The sequence below is a fragment of the Callithrix jacchus genome, chromosome 9 (genome assembly GCF_049354715.1).
Source record: "Callithrix jacchus isolate 240 chromosome 9, calJac240_pri, whole genome shotgun sequence".
Classification (NCBI taxonomy): Eukaryota; Metazoa; Chordata; class Mammalia; order Primates; family Cebidae; genus Callithrix; species Callithrix jacchus.
Window position 1 is genome coordinate 129,493,377 of NC_133510.1, and position 27,534 is coordinate 129,520,910.

The following is a 27,534-nucleotide window of genomic DNA, read 5'->3' on the forward strand; positions in this document are numbered from 1 at the left end:
AATCCCAGCACTTTGGGAGGTAGAGGCAGGCAGATCACGAGGTCAAGAGATCAAGACCATCCTGGTCAACATGGTGAAACCCTGTCTCTACTAAAAAATACAAAAATTAGCTGGGAGTGGTGGCATGCACCTGTAGTGTCAGCTACTTGGGAGGCTGAGGCAGGAGAATCGCTTGAACCCAGGAGGCAGATATTGCAGTGAGCGGAGATTGCACCACTGCACTCCAGCCTGGCGCCTGGCAACAGAGCAAAACTGTCTCAAAAAAACACAAAAATTACCCGAACACTGAATGCATTTTAAATGATGTAGCAGGCTGCCAGTTACCTAGGCAATATTTGACTTCCCTTTCCTCTTCAATAACAGAATTTCATTAGGATTAATGATCAGCTAAAAGTTGATTAATGATTCACCTTCCCTTGTAGCTTAGAGCCCCATGTGATTAAGCCATTGGTGGTGAGATGTTAGTGGAGGTGGTGTGCTGAGCTTCCGTAAAGACCACTTTAAGGGAGCTGCCTCAGCTCGGAGACAAGGACTCTTTTTATTCCTCTGTCTTCTTTTTGCTGCTTTTAACTGAGAGGAGATGATGGAGCTCAGCATTCATCTTGGACCTCAAGGTATCTCTGATGGTGGAAGCCATATGATGGGATGGGAGATCAAAAAGATCCAAGGGCCCATGGAGAGGACATCTTTGGGTTGTTTCTTAACATCAAATTTGCATTTCCTCATTTGTATTACATATTTCTTAACGGTTCTTAACTCTTTATGTCCTTTTAAGATAAAATGATACAATTTAGGTAAAATGTTGAACACAGCACATGTCATCAAATAGGCGTGTTATACACAATTTGACTACTGTTGTGCATTACTTTACATTCTAGTAATCAACAGTAAACACTTCAGTTTGTTTAATTCCTACATTACCTCCCTAAAGTATGGCACCCAGGAAATTCTGCCTGTATTTTACTGATGACAATTCATGCAGCTCATAAAGGGTAGGACAGAAATCAGCTTTGAGATTTAACTGGAAATGTGCAATAACAACAACAACATTATCACACGCACAATTCATTATTTTCTGTAGATTTTTCTCTTTTCATCCTTCGCTCCCCTATGACATAGATGTTGTCTTACATTCTAGAGATGAGGAAACTAAGGCTCCCAGATACGTGGTCTCTTGCTCAAAGTGGCACAGAAAGAAATCAACAAGTGTACTTGATGCCTCTGCTGAGGGGTTGGTTGGGATTGAGGCAAAGGTCTCCAGGAGGTAGGTCCTTTGTTCTTTCTGTAGGGTCACAACTGCCCCTGTTTCTGGGCTGTCTGTGTAAATGAGACCCATTAGTCATGTAGCAGGAACTACAGCTATGGAATTCAAAGCTTTAGTTTCAGTATAGCCTTATATTCAAAAGCCCTGGAGTGAGGACTAATTGGAAACTTTTACTGGTGAAACTTTTAATAATGAAGATGCCATTGTGGCCTCGCCGCCTCTCAATATTCACAGAACAAAGCACGGCCCAATTTTGAAAACATCTGTGCAAAGCCTCTTTTAAAAGCCTGCTGTCTATATCACAGAAGCCACCAGGGTCTGTGCCTGTGGAGCTCATCTGGCCTTAGCGCAGATGGAGCTAGGAGATTCTGGCTTGATGCTGATGACACTGTGCCTGTCCTTTGAAGAATGCCTTTCTCTCCACATGGCCCCGAGTATGCAGACATCTCTACAGGCAATGCCTGACTCTGGGTGACATTAATTCTGTCACTCTGCATCTGAAATGGCAACTGCTTATATTTGCCTCTGAGATTTCTAATTCTCTCATTTGTCTAAATTCTTCCCAGAGAATTTTGTCTCTGTGCCGGCCTGTAATATTTTATCACAGGCTGTATAAGTTCATTCTCATACTGCTATAAGGACATACCCGAGACTGGATAGTTTATAAAGGAAAGAAGTTTAATTGACTCACAGTTCAACAAGTTCAACATGGCTGGGGAGGCCTCGGGAATTCAGAATCGTGGCGGAAGGGGAAGCAGCTATTGTCCTCCATTTGCCTCACATGGCGGCAGCAAGTAGAAGTGCAGGGCGAACGTGGGAACGAGCCCCTTATAAAACCATCGGATCTCGCGAGAACGCACTCACTGTCAACTCACTATGACGAGAGCAGGATGGAGGTAACTGGCCCCATGATTCAATTACCTCCCATAACACGCGGGCATTGTGGGAATTACAGTTCAATATGAGATTTTGTTGTGGACACGACCAAACCATGTCATAAGGGCAGAGTCTAACAGGAGTGTTTGGATCTCAGGTAAAACAGGGTAGGAACCTGGGTTCATAACGTCACTTGGCATTATGCTAATGGTTTGTAATTTACCAAGTGCTTTGTTACGCAGATTCTTATTAGATTCTCCGTGAGGTAAGAAGAGAAGAAACAATGATCTTTATAATTGAATGCTCAACAATTTTTGGTAGAGCTGATTACTTGATTTTTCTTCAAATATTTTGTTCACTTCCTGTCTGATACACAACTCTGTCTGTTCTTTTTCTTTAACCTCACTGCCTTAATGTTCTTTGGCAGACTTGTTAGTCTTTTCTTTTTCCCTTTTTTTTTTTTTGTAGACGGAGTATTGCTCTGTTGCCCAGGATAGAAGGCAGTGGGGCCATCCTGGCTCACTGCAACCTCTGCCTCCCGGGTTCAAGTAATTCTCCTGCCTCAGCCTCCCGAGTGTCTGGGATTACAGATGCCCACGACCACACCCAGCTAACTTTGGTATTTTTAGTAGAGATGGGGGTTCACCATCTTGGCCAGGCTGGTCTCGAACTCCTGAGCTCATGATTCACCCACCTTGGCCTCCCAAAGTGCTGGGATTACAGGCTTGAGACACCGTGCCCAGCCAGCTAACTAGTCTTTCCTTCTCTTCCTGACCTCCGAACATTGGCGTATTCCAGAAATCAAATTGTATAAAACATATTTTCTCTATGCATCATTAGTTTTATACTAAGCGACCTGATCCAGTAGCATGTGTTTAAAAGTCATTTATTTATCCCAGATTAATATCTTTACCCATAATTTCCCTGAAATTCTATCTCAAATGGCCAAATATCTCCCCAAAATTTCCATTCAGGTGCCTAATAGGTCTCCTCAACTCTCGAGGCCCCAAACCGATTTGTTGATCTCTATTCCCCAGCAATTCTTGTCTTCTCAAAACCAGAAAAGGCCCCTCTCATGTGTAGTGGGTTGATTGGTTGCTCCCAAAAGATATATCCAAACTGTGAGTTTCACTTTCCTTGGGAAAAAGATCCCTACAAATGCGATTAAGTTAAGAATCTCAAGATAAGATCATCCTGGATCTCGGTTGGGCCCTAAGTCCTGTTACAGGTGTGTGGATAAGAGAAAGGCAGTGGGAGATTTAAGACACACAGAGACACAAGCGAGAAGGCCACGTGAAGACAGAAGCAGAGATTGGAGCAAATCATCAGCAAGGCAAGGAACGCCGTGGGTCGCCTGCAACACCAGGAGCTGGGAGGGAGACAGGAACAAATTCTCCCTGAGAGACTCCAGTAGGACCTGCCTTTGCTGACTTCATTTTGAACTTCCGGCCTCCGGTTTGTGGCACTTGGTTATAGCAGCCCTAGGAAACTGATGCACCAGTTTTCCAGGTATTCAAGCTCCAGCGGCAAATGTGGATTATCTCTTCTCCTTCTTTCACTCTGACATTCAACCCATCGGAAAACTGGGCTGGCTCTAATTACAAAGTGTCTCCCTTTTCCTAACCTCCTCGACGCTTCTGCTACTGCCACTCATGTCTGCTGCCATTCTTGCCTGGTTAGTGTCATCATTTCTTTGCTGGTAAGATAATGTCCTACCTCTACTCAGGCCCCTCCAATGCCTTCTTATCTCTCTTAGAGCAGCACCCCAAATTCATCCTATGGCCTCCCAGGGCCACCAGCGGGGTCCTGGCCTGCTCTGTGACCCCACCTCCCACCACTCTCTGTGTCCTTTGCTCATTGCGCTGCAGCCACTCTGGCTTCCTTATGACTTCCCAGACCTTCCATACACAGTCCTGCCTCAGAGCCTTTGCACATCCTCTCCCTGTGGCTGGCCCTCGCTTGTCCAGACAGTTACGTGGCTCCCAAGTTACATCAATCAAATCTCTACATGAGTATCATTTTTATCATAGTTGCTGTTCCCAAACAGCCTGCAGGAAACACCAACCCCATCAAGTACTGTCTCTTCTCCGGCTTTACGTTTCTTTATCATACCTATGTCTTCTCAATACATGTTTGTGCATGGTGTCATTTTCCCAGTTGAGTGCAAGCTTCTTGGTTACAAGACATTTTTCCCTCTTCTATTTCTCACTGCTATACCTGGGACTTAGACCAGTGTCTAACTTGTAATAGGTGCTCTGTAAATATCTGCTGAGTGAATAATGAGTCTCGATTTTACTGAAAAATAAATCTGAGTTTCAGAAGGTTATGGGGCCTTAACCTATTAAGAACCCATATATCTTGGGGGTACATGATCCTGGGCCTCCCAACTCTATACAGGCTCTTCAGTGACGCTGTTCAAGGTTTCACAGCATTGGGAGGTCCAGGCGTTCGTTGCTGAGGAGAGTACATTTCCTCAGTGTGCTTCTTCCCACGTGATATTACAGGATATAAACAGATTGCCCATTTAAAACAAATGTCTTGGGGTCCAGTAAAATTGGGAGACAACTAAAGTAATGAACTGTGTTAGTTTCTTGTTGCTGCTGTGACAAATGACTAAAACTTGGTGACTTTAAGCAAGAAAAAATATTCTCTTACCATTCTGGAGGTCAGAAGTCTAAAGTGGGCTTTAAAGGGCTGAAACCAAGGTGTTGGCTGGGCTCTGTTCCTTCTGAAGGCTCAAGGGCACAATGCATTCCTTTCTTTCAGCTTCCCTAGCTGGTGTCTCCTTTACATCTCCAAAGGAAGCCATGGCTGACCGAGTCTTACCCTATATCACTCTGACAGTGATGTTTTTCCCTCCCCACTTATAAAACCCCTGTGGTTACATTGGGCACCTGCAAATAATCTAGGACAATCTTCCCATCTCAAAGTCCTTAAATGAATCATGTCTTTCAAGTCCCTATTACCATATAAAGTAACATAGTCACAGGTTCTGGGAATAGGATGTGAACATCTTTGGAGGGTGGCAAAAACATAATTCTGTTTATTTCATGAATGCATACAGATTTCATACTACTAGTTAGAGCTTTCAATATGCAAAATTCATGCAATAATCCATAAAGATGGGAAGGCCTGGTGGTCCCAGAGCCACAGTTCCTTTGCTCTGCTCCCCTTAAAACGCGGTCTTGTGTCCCATTACATTCCCAAAAAAAATCCAAGTTCCTTCGTGTAGTCCGCATGACCCATCCGGATCAGGCTCTTCCCTCCTACTTCCATGTTGTGTTCAAACCCTCTCCTTGTCCCTCACTAAGGGACAGAAGACCTTAGTGTCCTTTTGTGGTGAGCACCCCAAGCTCACTTCTGCCTCAGGCTATTGAAACCAGCTGTTCCTCTGAGATCCTCATCCCCAAGAGATGTTCATGGTCAACTTGTCTTCTCATTCGGGTCTCACTCAGGTGTCATCTACCCAAAGGCCTTCTCCTGGACCTTCTCCGGTGCGCTGTCTGCTGGGAGAGGTTGGGTGTCGGGCGTGAACTCAGTGGGGCTTGCAACCAGAGCTCCAGACTCATGGATGGCAAGGCTGTTGAGCAGCACTGAGCTGCGTCTCTGCCACTCCAAGCACGTGGATAAGAGAAATTTTGTGAGATACCTCCAGACTCTCTGTCCACGTTTTCATCCTTTCATCCAGCAAATTAAGATCAACTTGGAGTTGTCTTTCTAAAAATGCTTCATACATATGTACTCATTAATTCTTTAAGTGCAGAATGAAACCTATAGAGCAGTCTCACAGGCCATAGATTGACAAGAAAAACTATAACACGGGGTCTCTGGGGACACTCACTGAGAGGTGTGATTTCCTTTGCCTTTGTTTTGTTACATTTCAAAATGGATGTCACTGACCACAGGAGACACACTTTGGGGCTTAATGGGAGACTATCTGTGAAAGAGGCTTATAGATTATGAAGCAGTGAGACACAGTGGGAAATGCTGGTGTTGTGTTTTACAGATGCCCATGGGATCTGTGAGGCTGTCTTTGCTTGGGTTGTGCCCCCAAAGCAGATCTTGAAACAGAGATTTAGGTGTAGGCATATCTTGAGGAACGTGACTCCAGGAAGCATACTGAGGATGCAGAGTGGGAGGGGTAGGGAAGTGAGGCAGGGATAGGCCGATGTCGGAGGCTCAGCCTTCATCTTGATGAGCAGGTTATCAGTGTTGGCTCCATCCTGCAGGACGTACCCTGAGAGGGGACAGAGCTTGGCTCCGCATTGCCTCCCCCATGACAAGGAAGCTGGAGTTTGAATCCACTCATTGTCATTTTTACTGGGTCAGATGCAAGTTGGACTCTGTAGTAGATGCTCAGGCAGAATTTGAGGTTCAAAGTGTAAGGGACCAAGACCCAGGAAAGAGAGAAGTTGGAGTCACACTTAAGTGCAGAATCTAGTTCAGTCAGCCCAGAAGTGAATTCTGGGGCAGGCATTGCTGATCTCATTGTCCAGCATCAGGCCAAAATGGGCCTTTGCACCTCATCTCACTCAGGTGTAACCTCAAGTGAGGGCGCTCTCTACAGCTGGGGAAGACTTCAGGGGAGACCCAGCGGAAGGCTGTCTGATGAGTGCCCCTCCTCTCTTCTTTTCCAAGCTGGGATCTGGGTTACTCCCAGGTTTTTACTTGAATACCTGTGAGGGTAATCCAGAATGATGATTGCTGTCCCTTCATAATTTAGTGTGAAAAACATTCCCACAGAGGAAAAAAGACTTTTCTAAGACCACATGGCCTCCTAGGAGCACAGAGAGTGTCTGGGTCCTCAACAAGTACGATTTCTGGGGATGGCATCTTGCATCTGTCTTCGTCGTCTTACAGATTGTTCTAGGAAAGCATTTGATATCCTGGTTCAATTTTTCTATATTAAAAGATAATGGGATAGCTTTCAGAAGAAAAGCCTGATCTTCTCTAAGACAGCTTCTCTAGAGTCTACTGTAGACCTGGATTTCCTGCAGCCTCAGAGGTGGACACTTCAAACCACCATCAGATGATGTAGCAAAGTCAGTTTCACTGGGATGGGTCCGAAATAGAAACTCATTATTTCCAGGTGGGTGGGAACTCTGCAGCATGGAGCTGCCTAGATTTTGGTGGAGTCTCTTGGTAGATGGAAGGGGGTTTTCTCTGGAGCTGCAGCCCTTCCTGCCGACCAATGCCTTGCAGTACAGTTCACAGCTTTGAAACCATTTCCGCTTTTTTTTGTCTTCAGAAATATTTTTAAAATATGAAACTACCAACGGTGTTACCAAACTGTCATATCATTTAAACGTTTACATTTAACGAACTGACACTTTTAATGCACATATGAAACAACTGTTCTTGTTAAGAATGACTGTTGGTTTTATTAAAATATGCAATTTTCCAACAAGTGTTAGGCTAATATTTCACTCTTCTGAACAGATGTGCCTACACTGCTTGTTTATGCCTGACTCCCTTTTGGGTCTTAAATAGTTTAGGTTGTTACTTTACCAAACATGCAGCTTGCATCTGCTGATGAAACCGAAGGGCGTCACTGTGTGGGCACCACGTTCTTGTTCAGTTCTGTCAGGATATCTGTGTAGCTGCATGTACATAACATAATTCAGAGATAAAATACACAAACGAATGGTGATGGGCTTTGTAAGGGTGAAACTTGGGTTGGAAGCTTTCCTGACTTCAACCACCAAGCACTTCTCCTCAGAGAAGCTCCAAATTATATCAAGTGGTTCATTTCAGCAATGACTATGATAATATTGGCAGTACCTGTGACTGTCCACTCAGGTCAGTAGTAGTATCAACTTCTGATACTGAGTGGAGACCCCACAAGTTAGGAAGAGGCCGAATGGCACAGGTGCTAAGGGACTAGCCTCTGGAGTCAGGCTGCCCAGATCCAAAGCCTGGTTCCTATGTTCCCAGCTATGTGACTCAGGGTAGTTCACCTTATGTTTCTGAGGGTCAGCTTCTCCATCCTAAAACAGGGCTAATAAAGACACATGCACATATATATTTACTGAGGCACTATTCACAATAGCAAAGACTTGGAACCAACCCAAATGCCCATCAGTGATAGACTGAATAAAGAAAATGTGGCACATACACACCATGGAATATTATGCAGCCATAAAAAATGATTAGTTCATGTCTTTTCCATTTTATATGTCATAAAATACTATGCAGCCATAAACAAGGATGAGTTCATGTCCTTTGCAGGGACATGGATGAAGCTGGAAACCATCATTCTCATCAAACTAACACAAGAACAGAAAACCAAACACCTCATTCTGTAGGTTTCCTGTTCACTCTGTTGATAGTTTCTTTTGCTGTGCAGAAGCTCTTTAGTTTAATTAGATCCCATTTGTCAATTTTGGCTTTTGTTGCCATTGCTTTTGCTGTTTTAGTCATGATTTCTTTGCCCATGCCTATGCCCTCAATGGTATTGCTCAGATTTTCTTCTATGGTTTTTATGGTTTTATGTCTTATATTTAAGTCTTTAATTCAGAGTCATTTATGTCTGACTCCCTTTTGAGTCTTAAATAGTTTATGTTGTTACTTTAGCAAACATGCAGTTTGCATCTGCTGATGAAACCCAAGTGCATCACTGTGTGGGCACCACGTTCTTGTTCAGTTCTGTCGGGATATCACCATAGCTGAATTCTTTCCCCATTGCTTGTTTTGTCCTATTTGTCAAAGATCAGATGGTTATACATGTGTGGACTTATTTCTGAGGCTTCTGTTCTGTTCCGTTGGTAAATATATCTGTTTTGGTACAGTGCCATGCAAAAGAAAATGTGGCACATATATGCCATAAAATACTATTCAGCCATAAACAAGGATGAGTTCATGTCCTTTCCAGGGACATGGATGAAGCTCAAAACCATCATTCTCAGCAAACTAACACAGGAACAGAAAACCAAACACCGCATGTTCTCACTCATAAGTGGGAGTTGAAAAGTGAGAACACATGGACACAGGGAGGGGAACATCACACACTGGGGTTCATCAGGGGCTGGAGGCTAGAGAAGGCTGCATTAGGAGAAATACCTAATGTAGATGATGGGGTGATGGATGCAGCAAACCACCATAGCATGTGTATACCTATGTAACAAACCTGCACATTCTGTACACGTACCCCAGAACTTAAAGTATACTTTTTTAAAATGGGGCTAATAATAGAACCTATCTGTGATTGTCATTAGTGTTGCTTACAAATATTTCTACCTGTTGGGTAAAATCAATGTAACTGGCAATGGAAGGTGTGACCAGATGTCAGCCATATCACTTCTGGACTGGAACATGTTGTCCCCATGGCAAGAAACTTCAGAGTGTATTTCCACATGAACATCTGCTTTTCATATAGAGGCTGCTCCATCAGCCTGGTTCTTGGTATATGAACCACGTACGTAATAGGCTTTAGATAATGATGGACACACAGGTGAACAAGAAATAAACCTTTGCGGTTTTAAGTCAAAATGACTTATGATATGCCAGGTATTTTTTGTTACAGCAACCTATCTCATCTATCCTGTCTGATTCACCATCTCACAGGGTCATCATCACATTTAGTCAGTTGATAAGTACGGTAAGTGTTGAACAGTGCCCAGCATGGGGCACCTCTCAAAAACACAACTGTGATTATGGTGCTTGGTCAGTTTGCTGGGACTCAATCCTCAGTTTGCATGGTGATCCTGGCCAGACTGTCCATCCCATCTGAGGATGCTGCCAGCCTCACCGTGCATGAGGGAGAGCTCAGAATGGAGGCAGGAGTGAAAAACAAGGCAAGCCAAGATTGTCATCTGGCAAGACCTCATTGATTGCTCCAGTTACATTGTTCACAGTTGCAATAGAAGGGGGTTAAAGTAGGTGAGGTCTGAGCCCCAGGGGTGTCCAAACTGCAGTTTCAGACTGCCATAAATTTGCTTAACAGAGTTGCTGCCTGGGCATTTATGTACTGGCCTGTCATCAGTTGTTTAAAACCCGGTCATAACTTGTCATCTTTGGCCTCGTCAAAACTTCCCCTCCCCGTGTGCTCTCTGTGACACAGCCAGCTTGTTCCTCATCTCACTGACCCCAAATCCACAAATGTCACAGCTACTGACTGTGCTAGAACCTGCTTGTCAACACCAGAGTGATGTAAATAAATTCCCTGCTTACAAAATGTTTTCTTTAAATACCCAACCCATAACTCCATGGGGAAGCCTAAGGGAGAATGTTCATGAACCTAAATAAAGGTGGAGTCCCACAGGTCCTCTCTGTCTCCCCTCCTGCTGGTCGATGGCTCCTGTGCCTCCAGACCTCCCGTCAGCCTCCCATCAGCACCCCTGACTTCTCTGGGGTCTGTAAGTAATAAATTCATTCTCTTCCATGCATTTTGGCTTCATCTTTTCATTGTGTCTCTGACTGACACATCAGACTCTAACTCCCTTCCTGTCAGAATTCTCCTAAAAAGTGGCTATCTCAGCTCATGACCACTGTCAGTAGAGAGAACTGAAGACAAGCTTGTGAAGACGAAAATCATCACAATGAAAAGCACAACACGGACAGTCCACGCTCTGTCACACAGAACAGCTGCTCTGTCTTCATCAGCTGTACAGAGCATGGCTCTGTGCAAGTTTTATTGGATGAAATGGGAACCGTCCATGTCCAAATGGTGATAGGCAGCATTTGGGGTGTGATGAGGGGGCAGGCAGATGTGTGTTCACATCCTGGTTCTTCCACTTCCCAGCTTCAGAATCCTTGCAAAGTTATCCAAATCCTTTGAGTTTCAGTTCCTTCATTTACAAAATTCATTCCATAAATTGTTGGACCAAACAGTTTTCCATGTTTTATGATATGCCAAACATTGTTCTAGGCACAGGGGAGAAAGCAGTAAACCAAACAAACTTAGTCCCTGTTCTGGAGCTTCTGGTACAGTTCTGCAGTGTCTGAACCTTTCTTTATTCTGTGGATCATTTTGGCAGTCTGAAGAAGCCTGTAGAACCTTCTCACATTATTACTCAAAGTACAGTAAAATGAAGTATAAAGTACTTTACATGCATGACGTAAAATACATAGCATCACAAAGGAGATGAATTATACTGCAGTGTATGTATCACAATCTGTGAAACAGTGATAACATATCCATTTCCTTGTTAGTAACCAGATTGATGGGGTTTGGCTGTATCCCCACCCAAATCTCACCTTGTAGCTCCCATAATTCCCGTATGTCATGGGAGGGACCTGGTAGGAGGTAATTCAATCATGGGCATGGGTGTTTCCCAGCTGCTCTCGTGTTAGTTAATAAATCTCACAAGATCTGATGGCTTTATAAAGGGGAGCTCCCCTGCACAAGCTCTGTCTTGCCTGCTGCCACATAAGACACCCCTTTCCCTTCTGCCATGATTGTGAGACCTCCCCAGCCATGTGAAACTGTGAGTCAATTAAACCATTTTCCTTTATAAATTATCCAGTCCTGGGTATGTCTTAATGAGAACAGACTAATACAAAGATCTAGTGATGGGTAAAATAGCTAGCATAATTTTATAGTGGCGAACATAGTGACATTTTAGAACATCTGCTAGGACTGTAATATGATATGAAAATATGATTTCTGCTATTAACAAAGCCACAGATACTGCTAATATTACTATGGTCATTACTGAAAGGAACCATTTAATGTAATTTGGAGCCTCTAGACTTTGGTTTGAATTCTATTTCTACCATTTTTTTTTTTTTTTTTTGAGACGGAGTTTCACTGTTCTTACCCAGACTGGAGTGCAATGGCACAATGTCGGCTCACTGCAACCTCCGCCTCCTGGGTTCAAGCAATTCTCCTGCCTCAGCCTCCCAAGTAGCTGGGACTACAGGTGCGTACCACCATGCTCAGCTAATTTTTGTATTTTTAGTAGAGACGGGGTTTCACCTTGTTGACCAGGATGGTCTCGATCTCTTGACCTCGTAATCCACCCGCCTCGGCCTCCCAAAGTGCTGGGATTATAGGCGTGAGCCACTGCGCCCGGCTAACCATGGTTTTTAGTAGTGATCTTGGAAAAGACAACTCGCTTCTGGGACACCTATGTCCTCAACCGTAAGATGAACAGAGTAGGAGCTGTGCTAGAACGTGTTGTCTGAAAGAGATACCGTGTCTGAGAAAAGCCTGTGTGCTAAGTAGAATGTTTCTGATTACAGGTGAAAACACCCACTCTGATAGAATGAGTCTTGGCATGTGCCATTTCTTGAACCCATTACAAGGGAAAGAGGAATATCAGATGCTGACTGGCTGCAGGCCTTGGTCAAGGTAGGATTTTTGGAACTGGGGGTGACATCAGCTCAGATAAGGGAAACATAAATAAATGGCTGAGGGAGAGTAATTTTCTCAGGATTGCAGGACAATGAACATAGCAGATTTGGGATGAAGTCCTATGTAATCACAGTTCCAGAATCAGAACCTTGCTTCCTGAGTTAAGTTACTTCGCCTGTTTCTATGGCGTTTTAAGATGCACCAAGATTCAACATTTTAACACTAGTACTGGAAGTTATTTCCAATTTTCACTGTGACGTACAAACATAGAGATTAGTTTAATTCTGGGTGTCAGTAATCTGTCATGATCACGCAATCCCCATCATTGGTTTGGTACCTCTGCCTCTTTGCTTCAGTCATGATTCACCTGCTTCCCAATAGCGAATGCAAGTCCTGAATTTAAAGTGTTAAGAAAGGGCATGCATTCTTTTTCCCTTCCCAGTAACAGCATCAGCTGAAATCAAATAGCTAAAATTATTTCCCTGAGATCTCTCTTTCAAGTGGAATTTATAAGAGGTCATGTCCGTGAGCTACACACTTGACAGAAATCACCAAACTGCTTTGGGCACCCCGATCCCACTTAACTGTAATTCTTCTCATTTTCCTTCTCTAGATGAGGCCCGCGCAACTGACATCCACCAACCACAACATCATAAGCTTTTAGAAAGTGATCACTTGAGCATAGAAATGAACAGTGTTATTATAACACAAAGATCTCTCAAGCTATCAATTCCTATAGACCCCTGGATCCCAGAGGGTGGCATTGTTTGGAGAAGGGCATGCAATTGCCCATATTTAAGAAGAAAATGTCATTTCTTGGAAACTGCTAAATTGATGGTCCATTTTTCTTAGGAAAGAAGATAAGAACTCTGTTTCAAAGCAGATCCTTTGACAGCAATAGTGAAATCTTTAGGATTGTTGAGGGTTTGTAGGTAGCTGAACAGTTCCCATTTATAGAAAAAGAGTTGCCTACATTGGAAAATCTATCATTTTGCACTTAAGAAAACCAAAACATGTAAACAAACAAGGAAAAACATATGGTTTCCTCTTATTGAAAGAAATTTGTTGAAGGATTAAAAAGAGGATTGTTTTGTTTTTCTTTTAATAAGTGACACAACATTTTGGTGTGTTTTTGTGAAGAGGTCAATGTTAGCAACTGGTCATTTTCAGTGTTGTTTTTTGTATTCTTGAGAAATAAATATACTCATCTAAGAATGGAATGTCCAGGACAATGGCCACTGCATGTGGCTATTTAACTTTAATTTCAAAGTTCATTTTGTGGGTTGCACTGGCCTCATGTCAAGGACTCAACAGTCACAGTGGGCACTGCACTGATGAGCACAGGGTATAAAATACCTTCACTGCAGAAAGTCCCATTGCACAGTGCTGCCAAGGCTTATGTGAGGAAATGGTGGAGATGGATTTGACATGATACAGGAAAACAGAAACAGCTTTGCAGCAAGCAGTTCCATTAATATGTATGCATGTCCTGAAATATTATGTGTATGTATTGGAAAACACATCACATCATGATTGGTTTGAATTATAATAATTTAGCAAAGCATCTTATTTGTACATTCAACTGGCTTAATAGGTTAATATGGCTTTGCTTTTGTATTTGAAGGAGAGCATGGGGAATGATTTATCAAACAGAAAAGCAGTATTTGTCATAATCGGCCTTCTAGTTTTCATTTTTTAAGTGAGGCATCGGAAGAACGCTTTCAGATTCCTTCTGACCTTCTGATGTGGATTCTCTCCCGTTCCTCCTGACATCATCTGTTTCTTTTTGGTGAATCTAATGTGGAAGAAATAGATATATAATTTATAATATAAAATAATATTTAATTTATGTATAGAAATATGCTTTTTAAAAATCCTATGACTTGCTATTTTCTTTTTTTTTGAGACGGAGTTTCACTCTTGTTACCCAGGCTGGAGTGCAATGGCACAATCTCAGCGCACCGCAACCTCCGCCTCCTGGGTTCAGCTAATTCTCCTGCCTCAGCCTCCTGAGTAGCTGGGTTTACAGGCACGCACCACCATGCCCAGCTAATTTTTTTGTATTTTTAGTAGAGACGGGGTTGCACCATGTTGACCAGGATGGTCTCGATCTCTTGATCCACCCGCCTCGGCCTCTCAAAATGCTGGGATTATAGGCTTGAGCCACCGCGCCCGGCCTTACGACTTGATATTTTCTTATTGAAAAATATAAAATTGATTTGAAAGGATGGAAGGGATGACAGTTCTCTGCCAATTTTCCTTAAAAACCATTGTTTCCTCTCCTCCTCTTTTTCTAAAATACCTGTAGGGGATTTTGTAAATATGTCTTAACTAGACATACTCCTCTGAGATGCATCTTAGATCTTGAGTTTTGGGTTACCATGTCAGGTCCAGGGTTTAAAAAGGGGCTCACACATTTTGCCCTTCCCCAAGTCACCTGCCCTTAACAGTATCAGATGGTGGAGTCTGTGAGAGATGACAGTTGCTGTGCTATTCTGTGTTTTGTTTTGTTTTGATGTCCCCTCTGTTTCAGGTCCCTATGCTGCACTTTAACATACAAAATTAGTTTAGACCTGTTCTCTTCCCTGAAGCTCCCAGTACACCCAAGAGGCAAAGATGGGGTGTGTATGAGGGACAGAGAGTGTAGCTCAAGACTCTAGCCATCGGAACCTATGTGGCACCTACCAGCTTACACTTTCCACTGAACAGGGTTCATTCATGTTTAAGTAAAACCTTCATTTCAGACTCAATTTTTAACCATTTCATGTCTTTCCTCTGGAGTTTTCCTCCCTGTGGTGCCATGTAATCAAGATTAGGTTTTGATTAAACAGCTGCTACTCGCTTGTTAGTCCTGTGGCAACCTGATGTTTCTCAAATTTTACTTTAGTCCATGCTGGATAAGAAAATTTCTTCAGACCAAAAAGAAATGTGATTAATGAGGTAGAGTGGAGATGAGGCAGGAAGTACTGAAGCATGGATAGATTCAGGTGCAGGAGGGATAAACACTTAGGTAATTGTTTTCAGGCGTTGGAGCTGGGGCATTTACAGACCAAACTGCGTAGGTAGAAGTCACTCGCCATCTTTCTCTATGTCTCTAATCATGTTCACTCCCTAATTGCTAATCTCTAGCTACCTGTCTCTGTTTAAGGTTATCTTTCTTTATCTCTGTTAAATATTCTATTTCTTTGGTTTCTGTCTCTCTTTTGCTTCTCTCTTTGCTTAGGCTCGTGTGCGCTCTTAATGTGCTTTCTTGTTTCTCCATCTTACCATCAATACTCTTTTTTGTAGCTCTCTGTTTGCCTCTACATTTCTCATTGTTTTTCTTCCTCTTTTCCTGAGAAGGGATCTCCTTAGCCTGTCCCTCATGGCTCAGAACGAAGTAGCTATGGATGCCTCTAATACATACAGATAGGGACCTGTCTCTCAAACAGCATCCTCTATTCAGCCCAGAACATAAATGCCATGGGTGCTGAGAACATCATTGCTTCACTCACCTTGTCCTTGTCTTCATGGAAAGCGGACTCTTTATGATAGAATGATTTATAATCCTTTGGGTATCTACTCAGTAATGGGATTGCTGGGTCAAATGGCATTTCTGGTTCTGGATCCTTGAGGAATGGCCACACTGTTTTTCACAATTGTTGAACTAGTTTACAGCCCACAAGCAGTGTAAATGCATTCCTATTTCTCCACACCCTCTCCAGCGTCTGTTGTCCCCTGACTTTTCAATGATTGCCATTCTAACTGGCATGAGATGGTATCTCATTGTGGTTTTAATTTGCATTTCTCTAATTGACCAGTGATGGTGAGGATTTTTGTTGTTGTTGTTGTTGTTGTTGTTTTGAGATGGAGTTTCGCTCTTGTTACCCAGGCTAGAGTGCAATGGCACAATCTCGGCTCACCGCAACCTCCGCCTCCTGGGTTCAGGCAATTCTCCTGCCTCAGCCTCCCGAGTAGCTGGGATTACAGGCACGCACCACCATGCCCAGCTAATTTTTTGTATTTTTAGTAGAGACGGGGTCTCACCATGCTGACCAGGATGGTCTCGATCTCTTGACCTCGTGATCCACCTGCCTCGGCCTCCCAAAGTGCTGGGATTACAGGTGTGAGCCACCACACCCGGCCCCGTGATGGTGAATTTTTTTTTTTTTGCATACATTTCTGGACTACATAAACGTCTTCTTTTAAGAAGTGGCTCTTCATATCCTTTGCCCACTTTTTGATGGTGTTGCTTGTTTCTTTTTTGTGAATTTGTTTAAGTTCCTTGTAGATTCTGGATATTAGCCCTTTGTCAGATGGATAGATTGCAAAGTCTCCTATTCTGTAGGTTGCCCGTTCACTATGATGATAGTTTCTTTTGCTGTGCAGAAGCTCTTTAGTTTAATTAGATCCCATTTGTCAATTTTGGCTTCTGTTGCCATTGCTTTTGGTGTTTTAGTCATGAAGCCTTTGCCCATGCCTATGTCCTGAGTGGTTATGCTTAGGTTTTCTTCTAGGGTTTTTATGGTTTTAGGTCTTTCATTTAAGTCTTTAAATCAGCTTGAGTTTATTTTTGTATAAGGGGCAAGGAAAGGGTCCAGTTTCAGTTTTCTGCATATGACTAGCCAGTTTTCCCAACATCATTTTTTAAAACGGAAATCCTTTCCCTATTGCTTGTTTTTGTCAGGTTTGTCAGAGATCAGATGGTTATATATGTATCGCATTATTTCTGAGGCCTCTGTTCTATTTCATTGGTCTATGTATCTGTTTTGGTACAGTACCATGCTAAAGAAAATGTGACACATATACACCTTGGAATACTATGTAGCCATAAAAAGGATGAGTTCACATCCTTTGCAGGGACATGGATGAAGCTGGAAACCATCATTCTCAGCAAACTAACACAGGAACAGAAAACCAAACACCGCATGTTCTCATTCATAAGTGGGATTTGAAAAATGAGAACACATAGACACAGGAAGGGGAACATCACACACCAGGGCCTGTCAAGGGGTGGAGGCTAGAGGAGGGATAGCATTAGGAAAAATACCTAATGTAGATGATGGGGTGATGGATGCAGCAAACCGCATGGCACATGCGTACCTATGTAACAAACCTGTAATTCTGCATGTGTATCCCAGAACTTAAAGTATAATTCAAAAAAAGAAAGAAAAGAACAAAAGTAGTTGAGCCTTGGCCATAAAAAGAGTTTGTTCAAATTCTCATACTTTTCTATTTATTTTTAAACAATATGAGCCTGCACAGATACCAACACAGCAAAAGCCACTCATAGCTCATCTCTACAATTGCATCCTAATTGAAAACAATTTCCCTTAAGGAATTAAGGGCACTGATTAGGAGTGTGTGTTTCAGAAGTGGGCATCCATGGGTGTGATTCAACCTCTGGTACTGACTAGATGTGTGGCTTTCAGTGAGTGACTTCACACCTCTGTGTCCTTTCCTGAAAAGTTGGTTTAATGACAGTAGTTCCTTCTCAGGGTGTCTGCTCTTGCCTCGGTATCCACTTGGACTGCTCTGGTCTTAATCTTTACCTGCTCGGCTCATGCCTACATTGTTTTGCCGAAGCCTACTTTCCGTAGGCTTTCCAAACCAGCTTTTTTACTCCCATTTATGTAGATCATAATTTTTTAAAGAATTCTTCATCACTGAACATTTGCAAAGATCTTTTTATTTTTGCAAAGCTGGCAGACGGGGTATTATTACATCTACCTTTATGAAAGGGAAATGAAGATCGGAGAGATTATTGCTGGGTCTAAGTCACCAGGAAGTTGGTGGCAGAACCGGGACTTGAACCCATGTCTCCTGATTCTCCTCATAGCCATTCATCTTGCTTGCGTAAGTTGTTGGTGTAATGATCAGTGTCTGTAGTTGAAAAAGCAAAGCATGTGTACAAGTGAGGGAATCATTGGTACTCCTGAGTTCCTGTGTAGGACATGATACTTTTAGATCACAAATCCCTCAGTGAGGTCAGATTGCGAAAGACATTGATTTATTTTTTATTAGAACACTTTGGTTGGGACTTTTCTGATTACAAATAAGAGAAACTCGCTGGAGCTAGCTGGAGCACAGATAGAGATTTGTTATGCTAACAGCACATCTCACTGACCCCAAAGACAGAGAAGGAGCCCCTCCTCAGGAATGAGCTGGAACTAAGGCTCCAGGCTTATACAAAGTTTCTTCCACTTTGCAGCTCTGCTTCTGTGAGTACCTCTGCTTCATGCTTCCCTGCCTTCTCCACTTCCCAGCCCATATGGCAGGAAGTAGCTACCAATCATTCTTAAGTTAACATCTCTTTCTTTCCAAAGGAGAGGCAAACCAAGGCTGGATTCCATGATTTCTTCGAATTTCCCAAGGGAATGGTGCATTGGCCCAATGTGTGTCATCTTTGGACCAATCCACAGCAGCCAGGTGGGCAGAGGTATATTGACAGGATGGCTGCCAGGCAACGCTGTGATGTTTCTGTGACAGTGGGGTCAACAAAAGGAACATTCTCAACAGCTGCTTGTGGCAGCATTGGTTAATGGCTTCAGTCATATTCAACAAACATTATTTGAATGCTATGCCAAACAGGTGGCACTGTGCTAGACACTGGCTCAAAGAAATGCATTCCTTGGGCCAGACGCGGTGGCTCACGCCTGTAATCCCAGCACTTTGGGAGACCAAGGCGGGTGGATCACGAGGTTAAGAGATCGAGACCATCCTGATCAACAAGGTGAAACCCCGTCTCTACTAAAAATACAAAAATTAGCTGGGCATGGTGGTGTGTGCCTGTAATCCCAGCTACTCGGGAGGCTGAGGCAGGAGAATTGCCTGAACCCAGGAGGCGGAGGTTGCGGTGAGCTGAGATCGCACCATCGCACTCCAGTCTGGGTAACAAGAGCAAAACTCCATCTCAAAAAATAAATAAATAAATAAATTTCTTTGGTTCCGTTCCCATTATCTACAGGGAAAACATTCATCCTCAATGTCAATTTATCAGCTTTCAGCTTGCCAATAGAGAGGTTAAAGGTGCACCTATTCTTTATTCTGTAGGGCTGGTGGTGAATATTATTCTTCATCAAGTAAATATGTTAATGATATGCATAAGGCCTATTTCCCAACCGTTCTCCTTGTTAGTGACTTCTAGTATGCTCAGATAGTAGGAATTTACCATGGGGTTATCATTAAAACGTGCTGCTCCAACATTTTCCCCTCCTTACCTCTAATAATTACTATTCCAAAAATGTAAAGACAACACTTTGAGCTTAGCTGATGTCTTAGTCTATTTTGTGTTGCTATAAAGGCATACCTGAGGCTAGGTAACGAGATTTATTTGGCTTATAGTTCTGAAGACTGTACAAGAAACATGGAGCTGTCATCTGCATCTGGTGAGGACTCAGGGAGCTGCCACTCATAGCAGAAGGCAAAGGGAAGCTGACATCACATGGCGAGAGGAAGGAAGGAAGAGAAGACTAAGGTTCCAGTCTATTTTTAACAACTACATCTTGCAGGAAGTAAGAATGAAGGTGCATTCACTTCCATGAGAATGACACCAAGCAATTAATGAGGAATCTGCTTCCATAACTCAAGCACCTCCCACGGGGCCCATCTACAACACTGGGGAACCAAATTTCAGCAGGATTTGGAGGGAACAAATATTCAAACTATATTAGCTTATTTTAAAACTTATTCTCACTAGGTACTACCATATTTAAGATGCCTTTCATGTCCAGAAACTAATAGGTAGTGGAATTTGAAATTACATACTGTCTTAGATTAACTTAAACTTGCTACTTAACTTTCAGCAAATGCCACTATCCATATATAGTTAGTGTTTTGGGGCCTCAATTTCCCCACCTTCAAGCAGAAATTACTGCCTCACTCCCTTCTCGAGAGATAGTATCTATAATTAGTACTCTCTTACAGCTCTTTCCAGCTTTGAGATTATGCAGAGAAGCCAATAGATATGTTATTATTTTAAAACTGAAACTAATTTGCGCAAAATGAAGAGAAAAAGAGGAGTGCCATTGTGAAGTTAGAAAACAATGTCCACAAGACCACTCTCACTTCTGACACCAGCTGCAAGTTCATAGATCCTCAAAATCTTTGTTTTGATAATTTGCTAGAGGGACTCACAAGATTGAAATTAAGCTGTTATACTCATGGTTACATTGTATCACAGCAGCAAAACTGTGAATTAACAGCAGGAAGTGAATGAGGAAATAGAGCCAAATTCAGGAAAGTTACAAACATGGACCTTCCAGTGGCCCTCTTCTCATTAAGTCATAACCAGTGTTACTTTTTGGCAATGATGCATGGCAATACACGCTGAAGAGAGCCAGTCAAGGGAGCTCATTTGAGCCATGGTGTCCAGAGTTTTTGCTGGGGCTCAAACAAATAATGTTGCTAGATCATTTCATGTGGTTGGTCTCCATCTTCAGTCCTTTCAGAGGTCAAGCTGACACTGTGTTAACCAAAGCCCCTACCCTAAATTACTTGATTTTGTATGGCCAAAGAATCCCAGAAAAACAAAGATACTTTTATTACGCCAGACACTTCAAGGGCTTAGAGGTTACCTCCCAGGACCCAAACAGAGCAGATCTCGCTTTGACAAAGCTGAATTCTTTACTACACTGTCATTTACTCTCAGGGTTGCTAGAGGTTGAATTTAAGTCTTCTTTTTATGTTCATAAAGGAGGAGGTTGACGTCTTCACTGGTAAAATTTTAGCTGCTCATAATGTTGCTAAAGTTCTAATACTAGATAGCTCCATGAAGATTCTGATCCTGAAAAAATAAATCCCTTTATTTCAGTTCATGTCTTATGCTGCTCACTTTCTACTGCTTACATAGCAGAACTTCCTGCTAATACTGAGGGGTGAGCTTCACGGCTTCCGCTTGCATGTGTGCTCGGCGTGCTTTCGAGGATCAAAGACACCCTGCGTCCCACTGTTTGACCAACATGAAAATGGAATGGCAAGCAGTCCCTGTACATAAACATAAATATACTTTTAAAGCATAAAACTCAAAGCTGATTCACAATAGACAGCTAAATGAAAGGCTCATCCATCGATGTATCAAGAGTCTTTGGGAGCTTCTGCTACTAGTGAATTATTTAAATGAAGCTTTACCTCAGAGAAATAACTCTCTCCTTGTGCCAGAGGTGCATAGGAGCTGCCCTAGGGATTTGAGGACGTTATTAATGGAAGCTACAATAGGCAGCTGCAAATACAATGGAAAAGCTTGAAGAATAGTCTTGGATAAATGTATATACATATATGAAAAAAGCACAAGTTTTGATCAGATTTGATTTATTTGTCGCAAAATAAAATCACTCTACTTTTGAGACTCCCTTTAAGAAAATCAGTGCAGTGTCTTCATCGTGGCAGTTGTACAGGGAGGCTCTATGGTTGACGTGTGGGAGTTTGTGGAATGCACATGTACAGATGAAGATGTCATTAAAATATGCTGGAGCTTTATCTTCAGATCTCTTAAGTGTTCAGTCTTTCTTTTATTTTTTGTTTTTGAGACGGAGTTTCGCTCTTGTTACCCAGGCTGGAGTGCAATGGCACGATCTCAGCTCACCTCAATCTCCACCTCCTGGGTTCAGGCAATTCTCCTGCCTCAGCCTCCTGAGCAGCTGGGATTACAGGCACGCACCACCGTGCCCAGCTAATTTTTTTGTATCTTTAGTAGAGACGGGGTTTCACCATGTTGACCAGGATGGTCTCGATTTCTTGACCTTGTGATCCACCCGCCTCGGCCTCCCAAAGTGCTGGGATTACAGGCTTGAGCCACCGCGCCCGGCCATGTTCAGTCTTTCTTTCTCATCCCTTCTTTATTGCCCAGGGTCTTATTCTGATTAAGCTTCCCCTGCTCTGAAAGGCTGCAGGCCAGAATGACCTCACTGAGGAGTGAATGACTGAAAGACACTCTGGGATCAGCTGGATGTTCTGGGAAGCAACATGACCTCTTTCTGGAGTAGATATCCTGTTCACAGTCTTAGCAGAAATCACCCTTTTATGGGGCCATATTTCCTAAAGCGCACTTACACACCACATTCACAGTTTTTGGCAAATGACCTTAACATTTGTATCTTTATATGCTTAATATTTTTCTTTAAGTTAATTTACTTTTTAGACTTAAAAAGAAAAACTAAATTTAAAAGTAAAAACACACATCAAGTATGCAGTTCATGAAACTATGAGTTTTGTGTGTGTTACCTTTCTTAATACACTTTAAGATGTTAATTTTTTTTCAAAGACCTTACAAATGTATCCAAGAACCAGCTATAATAATCTTAAATAATGCCTGTATTATAAATTCTGCAGTGAAATACTTTCTGTGGAGCGTTTTCCCTGTATTTTGTTTGTTTTGACTTCTGTTTTCTCTCTAATGGTATTCTACTGGGTCTACAAATCCACCAGGATCCAGTGCCTGGCTCCGCTGTGCTCTTTGCAGAAGCCTGAACTACAGATCTACTGTTTCTTCATTTCCTTTTCAACATAGTACAGCTACGTTTTTGTAACAGAGACCTTAAAACATCTGGAAGAAAACACTGATCCTCCAATTCCACCTGTCCTTTTCTAAGTTTCTGAGATCCACTAGAGTCCAATTTACTGTTTGTTGTAGGAAAAGAATAATAACAATGCTGATTTCTGCTACTGTACGTGTTCCACCTGTCCCTTTACAGAGGCTGAATTCTGCTACTGTACATGTCCCACCTGTCCCTTTACAGAGGCTGAATTCTGCTACTGTACATGTTCCAACTGTCCCTTTACAGAGGCTGAATTCTGCTACTGTACGTGTTTCACCCGTCCCTTTACAGAGGGCTGAATTCTGCTAGTGTACATGTCCCACCTGTCCCTTTACAGAGGCTGAATTCTGCTAGTGTACATGTCCCACCTGTCCCTTTACAGAGGCTGAATTCTGCTAGTGTACATGTCCCACCTGTCCCTTTACAGAGGCTCATTTCTGCTACTGTCCATGTTCCACCTGTCCCTATACAGAGGCTGAATTCTGCCACTGTACGTGTCCCACCTGTCCCTTTACAGAGGCTGAATTCTGCTACTGTACATGTCCCACCTGTCCCTTTACAGAGGCTGAATTCTGCTACTGTACGTGTCCCACCTGTTCGTTTGCAGAGGGCTGAATTCTGCTACTGTCCATGTTCCACCTGTCCCTATACAGAGGCTGAATTCTGCTACTGTACGTGTTCCAACTGTCCCTTTACAGAGGCTGAATTCTGCTACTGTACGTGTTCCAACTGTCCCTTTACAGAGGCTGAATTCTGCTACTGTACGTGTTCCAACTGTCCCTTTACAGAGGCTCAATTCTGCTACTGTACGTGTTCCAACTGTCCCTTTACAGAGGCTGAATTCTGCTACTGTACGTGTTCCAACTGTCCCTTTACAGAGGCTCAATTCTGCTACTGTACGTGTTCCAACTGTCCCTTTACAGAGGCTGAATTCTGCTACTGTACGTGTTCCAACTGTCCCTTTACAGAGGCTCAATTCTGCTACTGTACGTGTTCCAACTGTCCCTTTACAGAGGCTGAATTCTGCTACTGTACGTGTTCCAACTGTCCCTTTACAGAGGCTCAATTCTGCTACTGTACGTGTCCCACCTGTCCCTTTACAGAGGCTGAATTCTGCTACTGTACATGTCCCACCTGTCCCTTAAAAAGGCTGAATTCTGCTAGTGTACGTGTCCCACCTGTCCCTTAAAAAGGCTGAATTCTGCTAGTGTACGTGTCCCACCTGTCCCTTTACAGAGGCTGAATTCTGCTAGTGTACATGTTCCACCTGTCCATTTACAGAGGCTGAATTCTGCTACTGTACATGTTCCACCTGTCCATTTACAGAGGCTTAATTCTGCTACTGTACGTGTCCCACCTGTTCATTTGCAGAGGGCTGAATTCTGCTACTGTATGTGTTCCACCTGTCCCTTTACAGAGGCTGAGCACAGGTTTATCTCAATCATAAAATCTTTAAGACGAAAATAGAATAATGTAAGTATTTCCTAATGGTAGAAAAGGCCTTGGAAGAATTAGTTTCTTGTTGAAGGCTACTATTCAGGGTGAAGATTTTTGAAGGTGGCTGCACCTTAAACAATGGCAGCTTTGATTTTTTAAAAATGATGTTTTTGAGTGGCCTAACTTTAAAAAAGTCATCCTTAGCAAAACTCAAATTTCTTATTATTTATTTCCTGGCCTTAGAAAATACAATTTTACTAAAAACAAAAGGTAAATTAGCATACAACCTGCATAAATATCCCCGTGTGAAGATTTCCTGCATTTGGAATTTAAATAAAATATAGGACTTCCAATGCCCACTTACATTTGAATTTCAGACAAACTGTGTGTACTTTTTTAGTCATAAATATTTTATGAGACATACTTACAATAAAAATTATTCGTGGCTTGTCTGAAATTCAAATATAGCTGGAAATCCTGTATTTTTATTTTCTAAATGTGACTGACCTACTTGTTATCTATGTATTGTATGGGCAGGTTTTAGTTGAATAAACTGAAATTCTTTAAATATTAAGTGTTTTAAAATATCTGAACCAAATTTCAGAAGATCATCACAAAAGAAGTAAAAATGGTGATGACGCTATGGGCAGGTTTTAGTGTTCTATGTATGTATATATTCTATGGGCAGGTTTTAGTTGAATTTATGTATGTATGTATGTATATAATCTATGGGCCGGTTTTAGGTGAATTTATGTATGTATGTATGTATTCTATGGGCTGGTTTTAGTTGAATTTATGTATGTATGTATGTATGTATGTATGTATTCTATGGGCAGGTTTTAGTTGAATTTATGTATGTATGTATGTATGTATGTATGTATGTATGTATGTATGTATATATTCTATGGGCTGGTTTTAGTTGAATTTATGTATGTATGCATGTATTCTATGGGCCGGTTTTAGTTGAATTTATGTATGTATGCATGTATGTATGTATTCTATGGGCTGGTTTTTGTTGAATTTATGTATGTATGTATGTATGTATATATTCTATGGGCAGGTTTTAGTTGAATTTATGTATGTATGTATGTATGTATGTATGTATGTATTCTATGGGCTGGTTTTAGTTGAATTTATGTATGTATGTATGTATTCTATGGGCCGGTTTTAGTTGAATTTATGTATGTATGTATACATTCTATGGGTCGGTTTTAGTTAAATTTATGTATGTATGTATGTATGTATGTATTCTATGGGCAGGTTTTAGTTGAATTTATGTATGTATGTATGTATTCCATGGGCAGGTTTTAGTTCAAATATTAAGTGTTTTGAAATATCTGAACCAAATTTCAGAAGCTCATCTGCAGAGGAACTAAACATGGTGATGATGCATTTTTTTTCCTGGATGACCTTCATAATAGGCATCATTTATCATTCTCTCATCATTATTACAGATGGAAGACAGCATTCCAGGGAGACAGTATCTGCGTGCTTATGATGAGCCTAAACCAATCACTCTACAGTTCCCTAAGCCTTCTGCTCCCCACTCAAGAGCCTGGTGTGGAGTCCCCCATCTCTTCCCTTGAAGAACTCCACTTCAGGGAAGCAAATCAAAGCCCATGAAGGGCTGTGTTTTAGTTCATTTTCACACTGCTAATAAAGTCATACCCAAGACTGGGTAATTTAGGAAGGAAAGAGGTTTAATGAACTCACAGTCTCACATGGCTGGGGAGGCCTCACAATCATGGTGGAAGGTAAAAGGCACATCTTACATGGTGACAGACAAGAAAGAATGAGAGCCAAGAGAAAGGGGAAACCCCTTGTAAAATCGTCAGATCTTGTGAGACTTATTCACTACCATGAGAACAGTATGGGGGAACTGCCCCCATGATTCTATTGTCTCCTACAGGGTCCCTCCTATAACACATGGGAGCTATGAAAGCTAAAATTCAAGATGAGATTTGGGTGGGGACACAGCCAAACCATATCATTCCACCACTGGCCCCTCCCAAATATCATGTGTTCACATTTCAAAACCAGTCATGCCTTCCCAACAGTACCCCAAAGTCTTAACTCATTTCAGCATTAACCAAAAATTCCACCGTCCAAAGTCTCACCTGAGACAAGGCAAGTCCCTTCTGCCTATGAGTCGGTAAAATCAAAAGCAAGTTAGTAACTTCCTAGATACAATGGCAGGCATTGGGTAAATACATCCATTCTGTATGGGAGAAATTAGCCAAAACAAAGGGGCTAACGGCCCTATGCAACTCCAAAATCCAGTGGAGTGGTCAAATCTTAAAGTTTCCAAATGATCTCCTTTGACTCTATGTCTCACATCAAGGTCACGCTGATGCAAAGAGGTGGATTTCCATGGTCTTGAGCAGCTCTGCTTCCGTGGCTTTGCAGCATACAACCCCCCTTCTGGCAGCTCTCACAGGCTGGTGTTTGAGTGTCTGCAGCTTTTCCAGGCTCACAATCCAAGCTGTCAGTGGATCTACCATTCTGAGATCTGGAAGGCAGTGGCCCTCTTCTCACAGCTCCACTAGGCGGGCCGCAGTGGGGAATCTCTGTGGGGGCTTCAACCCCATATTTCCCTTCCTCAGTGCCCTAGCAGAGGTTCTCTCCATGAGAGCCCCACCTCTGCAAAAAGCTTCTGTCTGGACATCCAGGCATTTCCATATATCCTTGGAAATATAGGTGGAGTTTCCCAAACATCAATTCTTGACTTCTGTGCATCTGCAAGCTCAATACCATGTGGAAGCTGCAAAGGCTTGGGGCTTACACCCTCTAAAGCCATGACCAGAGCCACACCTTGTCCCCTTTTAGCCATGGCTAGAGTGGCTGGGACTCAGGATGCCAAATTGCTAGGATGCACACAGTGGGGGGCCCTGGGCCTGGCCCACAAAACTGTTTTTTCCTCCTAGGCCTCCAGGCCTGTGATGGGAGGGGCTGCTGCAAAGGTGTCTGACATTCCCTGGATACATTTTCCTCATTGCCTTGTGATTAGCATTTGGCTCCTTCTTACTTAGACTGATTTCTGCAGCCAGCTTGAATTTCACCTCAGAAAGTGGGTTTTTCTCTTCTACCACAACATTAGCCTGCAAATTTTCCAAACTTGTATATTTCCCTTTTAATATTGAAGGATTTCA

The 27,534-nt window shown here is 42.5% G+C and overlaps 1 long non-coding RNA gene across 2 annotated transcripts; it reads left to right on the forward strand.

Annotated features, from left to right (window-relative positions):
* The first annotated feature begins 449 nt into the window (after positions 1 to 449).
* Positions 450 to 26,080, forward strand: LOC128928649 (uncharacterized). Of its 2 annotated transcripts, none has more exons than XR_013522413.1 (4): positions 450 to 614; positions 11,878 to 12,000; positions 12,323 to 12,431; positions 25,840 to 26,080. It is a non-coding gene; the product is annotated as an uncharacterized LOC128928649 (long non-coding RNA). The 2 variants fall into 2 exon arrangements; XR_008474063.2 differs by lacking the exon at positions 25,840 to 26,080 and adding an exon at positions 13,048 to 14,285.
* The last annotated feature ends 1,454 nt before the right edge of the window (positions 26,081 to 27,534 follow it).